Genomic DNA, 12,948 nt, shown 5'->3' on the forward strand with positions numbered 1-12,948 from the left:
CTTCACCTTCCTCGCCCTCTTTGACGTTCGGTGCTTTGGAAGTACAAAGCCCATGAGATCATGGGACATCTTTGTTGTTTTACAAAGCCCATGAGGTCATGGGACGTCTTTGTCGTTTTATCCTTTAGAAGTCCTTCTTCCATCACTTTGGCGTTTCTAGGCCCATGAAGTCAAAGCGCGTTAGGACATCCTCTTGCTCCTCATCCTCGGCTCAGTCTCCAACACCCCCCACCTCTATAAACGTTTACCCAGCCCTGTGCTACATAAGTAAGCAACCACAGCCTGACACAAACCCTGTGACTGGATCGCCAGAACGTTCCGCAGATTGAACTCCCGCCCATTATTCCGAAACCACAAGGCCAACCCGGCCCTTTCCCTATCATAAGCCTCACAGCAAATCAGCACATGCTCGACAGTCTCTGGCACCCGACAGTGACCACACAGACCGGTCGGATGTTTGCCTATCCTACTCAGTGACCAATTGAGTCCAGTATGGCCAATCCTCATGCGGGCGAAGGCCCTTTCCTCCCACGCGTTCCTGCCCATAGACCCGCAAGTACCCACACTACCCTGTATGTGATAGAGATGCCGTCCAGTAACACAGTGGCTCCAAAATTCCTGCCAAAGGCCGACCACATGACTCTTGATAACAGGCTTGATTTCAGATTTGCTTAACTCAACCGCCACATCAATTGATGGCCGCCTAAGGGAACGTTTAGCCAGTGCATCAGCCATTTCGTTACCATCCACCCCCACATGCGCAGGGACCCAAAAGAAGGAAACCCTCACATCCTTCCTGGACAGGGAGAGCATCAGACAGAAGATGCCATTCAACACATCCTGTCTGCAATCCGATTTCCCAGATTTAATGCTTTGCAATGCAGAAAGGCTGTCAGAGGCCACCACAATGCCGCAACACTGCAAAGCAGATTCCGCCCATTCCAACGCCAACCGTATCGCTATAAGTTCCGACGTGAAAACAGAAAGGCGATCTGTCAACCTCTTCTTGACCGCCAGCCCCAGGTCAGGCTACTTTTGGAATAATTCGGCTTGAAATATTCTGTTTACGTAACGTATAATGATGGATTGTTATATCCATCTATAAATATACATGTATCATGTTGTAAAGCTCTGATATTTAAGAGAATTATAAAGAAGTGTTAAGATAAAAAGTCTGGTTTAATGACAATGAATTACATTTAGAGGTGGAATAACGTCCTCATCATTTTCTGTAGTTTTTGGTTTGGGTATTTATTTTGTTATTAACTTTTCAGTTATTTATTTACATAATATAATTTGGCCAATATGCATTTTTTTTAATCAGATGAGAAGAAATATAAAATATAATCATCGATTCTGTTACATAATTGAGTTAAGCAGTATTTAATTATATTCAGTTTCCTTTTGTGTCGTTTTTTTTATCATGTCAATCTTTAATAAATACAAAACACATTTGTTTATTAATGTATTTAATACAAATAATGAACATGAATGAACTTGTTCAATAAATGCAAATCTGATTATAACTACAAATGATAAATTGATTTTAGCCAGTTTTAGTTGAGTTTTAAAGCTCCAATGAGTTTTAAAGCTACAATGTGGGAGTCCCTTATTAAGGGGTTTTGGAGTCTGTGTAATGTTCATTATTATTATCATCATTAATATAATCAGAAAAGGTTTATTCCATTGTCAAAGAACAGAATTCACAAACAGTGGAACTTGCTTTGGTGATTCAGTGCGACATAAAAATATTAACAATGATAAAACAACCTGTATAAGTCAAATAGAACAAACTGAATAAAATAAAATATTCCTTTATTGTCCACACATGAGGAAATTTTGTTGTTGCAACACAGTAGATACAGAGGAAAAGGACAGAAAACTTATAGGAAGTTTAAAAAACACTCTTAATAGATCGATCTTAATAGAAGAACTCTTATAAGGAATATCTTATCTTATCTTATCTTATCTTATAAACAAAAACTCCTCTAGACAGAACCTCTCATACCTTAATAAGGAATGGAGGGGGAAAATAAAGATAAAATAAAAACAGCGTAAGACAAAATAATACTAATAATAATGGTAAAATAAACACTCTTTTTACATCAGTTATATGCACATGAATGTGACATTATTGTGTTAAATACTGAATATCTCAGTATTTAACAAGACTTTGTTTCCATGGCTACGCAGTCTTCTGTACTTCAGTAACTGCACCGTTCAGCTCCATCGTATGACAAACAGAACATGTCACAGCTTTAGATTATACAAGTCATATAACATACACTTCATATGTTTTAGATTATACAAGTCATATAACATACACTTCACATGTTTAGATTATACAAGTCATATAACATACACTTCACATGTTTGGATTATACAAGTCATATAACATACACTTCACACGTTTAGATTATACAAGTCATATAACATACACTTCATATGTTTAGATTATACAAGTCATATAACATACACTTCATATGTTTTAGATTATACAAGTCACATAACATACACTTCATATGTTTAGATTATACAAGTCATATAACATACACTTCATATGTTTTAGATTATACAAGTCACATAACATACACTTCATATGTTTAGATTATACAAGTCATATAACATAAACTTAACATGTTTGGATTATACAAGTCATATAACATACACTTCATATGTTTTAGATTATACAAGTCATATAACATACACTTCATATGTATTAGATTATACAAGTCATATAACATACACTTCATATGTTTTAGATTATACAAGTCACATAACATACACTTCATATGTTTAGATTATACAAGTCATATAACATAAACTTAACATGTTTGGATTATACAAGTCATATAACATACACTTCACATGTTTAGATTATACAAGTCATATAACATACACTTCATATGTATTAGATTATACAAGTCATATAACATACACTTCATATGTTTTAGATTATACAAGTCACATAACATACACTTCATATGTTTAGATTATACAAGTCATATAACATAAACTTAACATGTTTGGATTATACAAGTCATATAACACACACTTCACATGTTTAGATTATACAAGTCATATAACATACACTTCATATGTATTAGATTATACAAGTCATATAACATACACTTCACATGTTTGGATTATACAAGTCACATAACATACACTTCATATGTATTAGATTATACAAGTCATATAACATACACTTCATATGTTTTAGATTATACAAGTCACATAACATACACTTCATATGTTTAGATTATACAAGTCATATAACATACACTTCATATGTTTAGATTATACAAGTCATATAACATACACTTCATATGTTTTAGATTATACAAGTCATATAACATACACTTCACATGTTTGGATTATACAAGTCATATAACATACACTTCATATGTTTGGATTATACAAGTCATATAACATACACTTCACATGTTTGGATTATACAAGTCATATAACATACACTTCATATGTTTTAGATTATACAAGTCATATAACATACACTTCATATGTATTAGATTATACAAGTCATATAACATACACTTCATATGTTTAGATTATACAAGTCATAGAACATACACTTCACATGTTAAGATTATACAAGTCATATAACATACACTTCACATGTTTAGATTATACAAGTCATATAACATACACTTCATATGTTTAGATTATACAAGTCATATAACATACACTTCATATGTTTAGATTATACAAGTCATATAACATACACTTCATATGTTTTAGATTATACAAGTCATATAACATACACTTCATATGTTTTAGATTATACAAGTCACATAACATACACTTCATATGTTTTAGATTATACAAGTCACATAACATACACTTCATATGTTTAGATTATACAAGTCACATAACATACACTTCATATGTTTAGATTATACAAGTCATATAACATACACTTCATATGTTTAGATTATAGAAGTCATATAACATACACTTCATATGTTTAGATTATACAAGTCATATAACATACACTTCATATGTTTTAGATTATACAAGTCATATAACATACACTTCATATGTATTAGATTATACAAGTCATATAACATACACTTCATATGTATTAGATTATACAAGTCATATAACATACACTTCATATGTTTTAGATTATACAAGTCATATAACATACACTTCATATGTTTAGATTATACAAGTCATATAACATACACTTCACATGTTTGGATTATACAAGTCATATAACATACACTTCACATGTTTGGATTATACAAGTCATATAACATACACTTCATATGTTTAGATTATACAAGTCATATAACATACACTTCACATGTTTGGATTATACAAGTCATATAACACACACTTCATATGTTTAGATTATACAAGTCATATAACATACACTTCATATGTTTTAGATTATACAAGTCATATAACATACACTTCATATGTTTTAGATTATACAAGTCATATAACATACACTTCATATGTATTAGATTATACAAGTCATATAACATACACTTCATATGTTTTAGATTATACAAGTCATATAACATACACTTCATATGTTTAGATTATACAAGTCATATAACATACACTTCATATGTATTAGATTATACAAGTCATATAACATACACTTCATATGTATTAGATTATACAAGTCATATAACATACACTTCATATGTTTTAGATTATACAAGTCATATAACATACACTTCATATGTTTAGATTATACAAGTCATATAACATACACTTCACATGTTTGGATTATACAAGTCATATAACATACACTTCACATGTTTGGATTATACAAGTCATATAACATACACTTCACATGTTTGGATTATACAAGTCATATAACATACACTTCATATGTTTAGATTATACAAGTCATATAACATACACTTCACATGTTTGGATTATACAAGTCATATAACACACACTTCATATGTTTAGATTATACAAGTCATATAACATACACTTCATATGTTTTAGATTATACAAGTCATATAACATACACTTCATATGTTTTAGATTATACAAGTCATATAACATACACTTCATATGTTTAGATTATACAAGTCATATAACATACACTTCATATGTTTTAGATTATACAAGTCATATAACATACACTTCACATGTTTAGATTATACAAGTCATATAACATACACTTCATATGTATTAGATTATACAAGTCATAGAACATACACTTCACATGTTTGTCCTGAAGCTGCTTCACAGACACATGTGACACAGCAGTGGCTCTTTTGAAGAACAATTATCATTTAGTTTTTTTGGTCATAACAAAACAGACATTTTATAAATTCAAAATACTGATTCTACACTGTTTACTTTTAGTCGAGGCACAAGTTATTATTAAAATACCTTTTGCTTTGGAGTTGTCAGGAGTTTACTTGAGATGACTCTGTGTCTGCAGTGATTAGGTCTGCAGTGACCTGCAGTGACCTGCAGTGACCTGTAGAGCTCTGGACAGCACAGACAGACTAAACTCACTGGTCAGCACTCTGAAGATGAGAAAGATACTCATTAGAACATTGATATATTCTGCACATTTAACAGAGAAAAGCTGGAATATGTTATTGACAGATTTACATTTCGCTCTGTAACACAAAAGTTCCTCTTTTCACATTAATTTTTAAAGCTAGAACCAAAAGTCATTTGTTTATGCATAAGTTTAAACCTTAGATGTTAGAACATAACTCACATGTTTGCTAAATCTCTACATATTCCATGGAAGTAAATCCATGACATTCCTATAGAAAACAAGCGTGTGCTTTTCTGTTTAAACACAGCACACGTCATTATGAAATATGTAATAAAACCTTAAATGTGGTCTCAGCCCCTGTAAGTACAGCACTGTCACTTTTAAACACCTTTACATTTATATATGTAAGATATGACCCATTTCAGCAGGTTATATTTGAATTATTGGTTGTTTTTTATAGCACATAATACAAACATCACTTTATTTCCCTTCTTTCTCTAGTTTTCCTTGATCTGTGCATAACCTCTTGTCTAATAGAACATTTAGTAAGAGAAATAATTAGTTATTTATTTGCAGAAGCACGAGCCATCATGACGTGTTATTGCATCTTTGTGTAGCTAAACTTTAGCTTACGTTAGCTCGTGTTAGCTCGTGTTAACTTGTGTTAACTGTGTAATCGTTGTTTTACACTTCATATGGAACGATGTGTGAAACGTGAGGAATGACATACAAACACAACTTACGTGTATCGTGGTCTCGTCTGGTCACATTCTTCTGTTTGTGTTTAGTTTCCGTCACGTGTTGTTGTTGTTGTTGTTGTTTTATGGCGGTTGACATCCGAGTGTTGCATTACCGCCAGACTTTATTCCTTAGACTTTGTCGTTCTCCCGAAGCTCGTTCATGAGGGTTACGTGCGCGCTCGGTGCGCGTACCGTTCACCGGAAGGTTAAAAATATATTTTTTAAGTATTTTAGAAACAGTTGAAGAGTGAAATTCCTTCTATTTTATTTTTAGACTAAAAACAATTTAGCATGTTTGGTAATTTTAGAGGCCGAACTCCTGAAATGGTCCGACCAAAAGGCTGCATTCTGCGAAGTGGCCACTACTCAATTTGGAGCCAGCGGCAGAGGGGGCGTACCCTATCCAGATAATATAATAGATCCATGTCCCTGACCTGTTCGAGCACCTGCCCATGCAGTCGAAGGGAGACGTCCCTATGCCCATTGAAGAAACAGATCACTTGAGACTTCCGTACGGACAGTTTAAACCCCCACTTCAGGGTCCACTGCTCCACCTGCTGTATTGCCCTTTGCAGTTTCTCCTCGTAAAACCGGAGATTCCTCCCTCTCACCCATAGAGCGCCATCGTCAGCATAAAGGCTCCTCCCAACAGACCCATCCACGTCGTCAAAGATGTCCTTAATCATAACATTGAACAAGATAGGGCTACACACACTCCCCTGCGGGATCCCATTCTCCACCCCATAGACCCCAGAGTAAGCAGCGCCCACTCTGGTTTGGATACGCCGGCCAGACAGAAAGCTCCGGACCCAGTTAAACAGTTTACCCTTCACACCACACTTCCGCAGCTTAATGAGGAGCCCATCCTTCCAAACCATATCGTACGCCTTCTCCACATCAAAGAGCACCGCAATAACCTTTTCTTTCTGAGCCCTGGCCAGCTGGATATCAGATTCCAAACACAACACGGAATCCATGGTGTTCCTGCCCCTACGGAAACCACTCTGGTGCGCGGGAAGCAAACCCTGACTCTCCAAGAAGTAATCCAACCGCTCGGTAACCATGCGCTCCATCGTTTTCCCGAGCTGCGACGTCAAGGCAATTGGCCTATAACTTGAAGGATCAGACGCTGGCCTACCCGGCTTCAGAACCGGCACCACCGTAGACTGTTTCCACGCAGATGGAACACAACCTGAATCCCAAACACGGTTGAAAAGACCCAGGACTAGCCCAAGCGTGTCATCAGTCAAATGAGAGAGCATGTCATAGCACACCTCATCTTTACCCGGGGCTGTCTGTTTCGCCTTAGAAAGTGCTCTCCTTAGCTCAAACAAACTAAACGGAAGGTCAAGGTCATCTTGAGTCGAAGGCTGGTGCCCAATCAGCTCAGAATTCTGGGCCAAAGTACTCTCCCTGTAGTGCCTTTCCGCAGGTGAGAGATTGTCAGAGCTGTGCACCGACACAAAGGTGCTGGCCAACAGTTCAGCTTTGTCAACGTCGCTGACTGCTTCAACACCATTCTGTATTAGGACCGGGGTCCCATGACGGCGCTCAACCCCATGCATCCGCTTAATCATCCCCCAAACATCCCCGAGACGCGTTTCTCTCCCAATTTTGGAACAATACCGCCTCCAATAGGCACTCTTGGCCGTTCTTACAGTTTTCCGCACAACAGCGCGGGCCCTCTTGTAGTCAATGAGGGCACCCTCAGTGTGGGTAACCCTTAGCCGGTGAAACGCCGCATTTCTCGCCCTAACAGCATAACCACATGCTTCATTCCACCACGGCACCCGCTTCCTATGTCCACTACCACCACTCTTAGGAATCGTGCCTACCGCTGACTGCGTGATGAGCGAGACAATTGCACTATTGAGATCATCCACCTGAGTCAATCCTCCTTCCTGCAGAACCCTAGAACCATCATCAGCTTTCCTCAGGAAAGCCCCCCAGTTTGCCCTTGCCAACTGCCACCTCTGGATCCTCGTCCCCCTGACCACACAGCTCCCAAAGCCAATTTCGGTGCGGACTAGATAGTGATCGCTACCAAAAGAAAGATTACCAAGAACCTCCCAACTACAAACACCAGCTAACTCCTTGGACACAAGCGTAAGATCTATTGCACTTTCCGTACCGGTCCCCATATCATAGCGGGTCCCACTCCCATCATTCAGACAAACCAACTCCCTTTGATTGATAAAACCCTCTACCACCTGCCCATACCTATCGGTACCACTACCGCCCCACAAAGCGCTATGCGCATTAAAATCCCCACACCACATGGCCTTTCCCCGAACATCCTTACCGATACTATGTAAGGACTCTAACGTTAACTCACCACACGGATTATAAAGGTTAAAGACAGTAACAGCTTCACCACCCAGCCAGACCCTCACCGCCAGAGCCTCCGGCGCTTTACTCACACTGACAACAACGTAATTTAGGTCATCTCGGACAAACACAGCCACACCTCCGCCTCTGCCCTGCTCCCTATCATTCCTAACACACACATACCCTTGTATCCCAAAACCCCACCTAGGTTGTAACCAAGTCTCCTGCACGCACATAACGTGAGGCTTGTTCAACAAGGTAGAGACAAAATGCTTAAATTCCTGGCCATTAGCACGAAGACTACGCGCATTCCATTGCAAGACAACCACCGCCATTATGAGCCCCCGGAACCTGACGGCGCATCGGGAGCCCCCCCACTCCCACTGCCAGAATGGGGCAGGGTGCCTTCCCGCAGCGCATCCTCTATCTCCGTCCACTCGGGACCCCCAGCTCCAAAGTACTTCCCTGCAGCCTTAGCGATGATCCTAGTCTTTTCGGATCTCTTCTTGGTTTGACCAGTACAGTTAATCACTTCCACCATAAAGAGGAAGAAATCTTTCCTCTTCACAACCAGTACATCCTCCGCACCCACAGGGCCTCTGCCCGTGGAAGCCACACTCACAGGGATCCCAGTGGGGACCTCCCCCTGGCCGCGGGCAACGCTGCCCCCTCCCCTGTCGCCTAGGTTACCAGCAGCACTGGCAGCCCGCACTGCATCCACCTTCACCTGACTACCAGACACCTTCTTGACCGCATCCGCGTAGGATATGCCTTGAGAGGCTCTAACTTTTTGCACCTCAGTAGCCCTCTTGCTGAACACGCATCCCCCGTAGGCAGAGCTATGCTCTCCCCCACAGTTACAGCACTTGAGTTTTGCTCCTTCGTCACACTTCCCATACTCGTGGTCTCCTGCACATTACCACACCTCTGCTTCCCTCTACAGACCGCTGCAATATGCCCAAAGCGCTGGCACTTGAAGCAACGCAGGGGCGGCGGAACATATGGGCGTACGCCATAGCGCATGTACCCAACGCACACCACACGAGGCAGGATCCCACCTTCAAATCTAATCATTATCGACAGGCTGTCACACCTTACCCCATCCCGGGTCACCTTCAACCGCCTAGCATCCACCACCTTAGCTCCAGTCAAATTCTCCTTTATGTCATCCACAGATGTCGTCGTAGGGACGCCTACGATAACTCCCCTGACCGTGCCTCTTACAGCATCAGACACAAGAATGTCCTTCCCCCCCAGACACTTAGCTTCAATCGCCTTCCTTTGCTGAGCCACGTCCTTGCACACGACCAGCAGCGAGCCATCCCTAAGGACACTCGCATGCTTGACCACTCCCACAGCTACAGTCAGGCTCCTTGTCAACGCCATCGGATCCCACCCCTTAAAGGACGCATTATCCTGCGCGAGCTTTATGAACACCTTACACTCTGAACTCACAACCCCGACATCTGCAACCCCCCCGCCCTGCTCCTCACTGAGAGAGCCCTCCATAGACGAGCAAGAAGACGCCCTACACTGCACAGGATCAGTGGCTCCAGGGGAGTCCTCCCCGCTGTTCATATCGTCACCGACCAGGTCACGCCTCCTCTTCCTCTTCCCCGTCATACGGACCGAGGCATTCCTCTATGTTGCCGTAATATCCAAACAACGCTCAATAATCCACCGTCAGCGTGTATCTTCGTCGTTGTTGTTGTTGTTGTTGTACCAACTACAATAAAACAAGAGGAACAAAGTCTAAAGAATGAAGGTCTAAAGAATAAAGCCTAAAGAATTAAAGCCTAAAGAATAAAGCCTAAAGAATAAAGCCTAAAGAATTAAAGCCTAAAGAATAAAGCCTAAGATGTACGGTGGTAATCGCTGCGAAGTACATCTGGCGTGGGAGAAGGCCAGCTGGAATAACCCCACTTCAGGGTCCACTGCTCCACCTGCTGTATTGCCCTTTGCAGTTTCGCCTCGTAAAACCGGAGATTCCTCCCTCTCACCCATAGAGCGCCATCGTCAGCATAAAGGCTCCTCCCAACAGACCCATCCACGTCGTCAAAGATGTCCTTAATCATAACATTGAACAAGATAGGGCTACACACACTCCCCTGCGGGATCCCATTCTCCACCCCATAGACCCCAGAGTAAGCAGCGCCCACTCTGGTTTGGATACGCCGGCCAGACAGAAAGCTCCGGACCCAGTTAAACAGTTTACCCTTCACACCACACTTCCGCAGCTTAATGAGGAGCCCATCCTTCCAAACCATATCGTACGCCTTCTCCACATCAAAGAGCACCGCAATAACCTTTTCTTTCTGAGCCCTGGCCAGCTGGATATCAGATTCCAAACACAACACGGAATCCATGGTGTTCCTGCCCCTACGGAAACCACTCTGGTGCGCGGGAAGCAAACCCTGACTCTCCAAGAAGTAATCCAACCGCTCGGTAACCATGCGCTCCATCGTTTTCCCGAGCTGCGACGTCAAGGCAATCGGCCTATAACTTGAAGGGTCAGACGCTGGCCTACCCGGCTTCAGAACCGGCACCACCGTAGACTGTTTCCACGCAGATGGAACACAACCTGAATCCCAAACACGGTTGAAAAGACCCAGGACTAGCCCAAGCGTGTCATCAGTCAAATGAGAGAGCATGTCATAGCACACCTCATCTTTACCCGGGGCTGTCTGTTTCGCCTTAGAAAGTGCTCTCCTTAGCTCAAACAAACTAAACGGAAGGTCAAGGTCATCTTGAGTCGAAGGCTGGTGCCCAATCAGCTCAGAATTCTGGGCCAAAGTACTCTCCCTGTAGTGCCTTTCCGCAGGTGAGAGATTGTCAGAGCTGTGCACCGACACAAAGGTGCTGGCCAACAGTTCAGCTTTGTCAACGTCGCTGACTGCTTCAACACCATTCAGTATTAGGACCGGGGTCCCACGACGGCGCTCAACCCCATGCATCCGCTTAATCATCCCCCAAACATCCCCGAGACGCGTTTCTCTCCCAATTTTGGAACAATACCGCCTCCAATAGGCACTCTTGGCCGTTCTCACAGTTTTCCGCACAACAGCGCGGGCCCTCTTGTAGTCAATGAGGGCACCCTCAGTGTGGGCAACCCTTAGCCGGTGAAACGCCGCATTTCTCGCCCTAACAGCATGACCACATGCTTCAGTCCACCATGGCACCCGCTTCCTATGTCCACTACCACCACTCTTAGGAATCGTGCCTACCGCTGACTGCGTGATGAGCGAGACAATTGCACTATTGAGATCATCCACCTGAGTCAATCCTCCTTCCTGCAGAACCCTAGAACCATCATCAGCTTTCCTCAGGAAAGCCCCCCAGTTCGCCCTTGCCAACTGCCACCTCTGGATCCTCGTCCCCCTGACCACACAGCTCCCAAAGCCAATCACGGTGCGGACTAGATAGTGATCGCTACCAAAAGAAAGATTACCAAGAACCTCCCAACTACAAACACCAGCTAACTCCTTGGACACAAGTGTAAGATCTATTGCACTTTCCGCACCGGTCCCCATATCATAGCGGGTCCCACCCCCATCATTCAGACAAACCAACTCCCTTTGATTGATAAAACCCTCTACCACCTGCCCATACCTATCGGTACCACTACCGCCCCACAAAGCGCTATGCGCATTAAAATCCCCACACCACACGGCCTTTCCCCGAACATCCTTACCGATACTATGTAAGGACTCTAGCGTTAACATAGGGACGTCTCCCTTCGACTGCATGGGCAGGTGCTCGAACAGGTCAGGGAGGTGAGGTTCTTGGGGGTCACCTTTGACGAGAGGCTTAGTTGGCGTCGGCACATTGATGAGGTCAGTGGTAAATGCAAAAGGGTGAATAACTTGCTTCGTTGTCTATCCGGCCAGGACTGGGGGGCCAGCAGAAGGTCGCTCCTGGGTATTTATCGGGCCGTCATGAGGGCGGCTATTGATTATGGCTGTATAGCCTACATGTCTGCGGCTGAGACTAACTTAAAGAAGCTTGATGTGGAGCAAGCCCAGGCCTTGCGCATCTGCTGTAGGGCTTTTAGGACCTCCCCTGTCTCGGCGCTGCAGGTTGAGTTGGGGGAATTGCCGTTACGGCTCCGGAGGCTAGAACTTCTGTTGGCTTACTGGGTGAATGTGCAAGGTCATACGAGCTCTCACCCGGTGAGGGACTTTCTCAGGGTTGATGGGGGGCAGAGTGAGGCTGGCGGTATGATTTTCAGCCAGGTAGGAAATGCGAAGGCGCGGCTTGCGGGGGTTGGTGATCTGCGTGTGAGCCCGTCGGTGGCTTTGTCTGCTATAGCTCCGTGGAAGTTTGTCCCGGCTCCTGTTGATGTTAGCTTGCATGGCAAGCTTAGAGGAGTCGCTGGGA

The sequence above is a fragment of the Eucyclogobius newberryi genome, unplaced genomic scaffold (genome assembly GCF_026437365.1).
Source record: "Eucyclogobius newberryi isolate DKJ021-1_F unplaced genomic scaffold, fEucNew1.0.hap1 SCAF_13, whole genome shotgun sequence".
Lineage (NCBI taxonomy): Eukaryota > Metazoa > Chordata > Actinopteri > Gobiiformes > Gobiidae > Eucyclogobius > Eucyclogobius newberryi.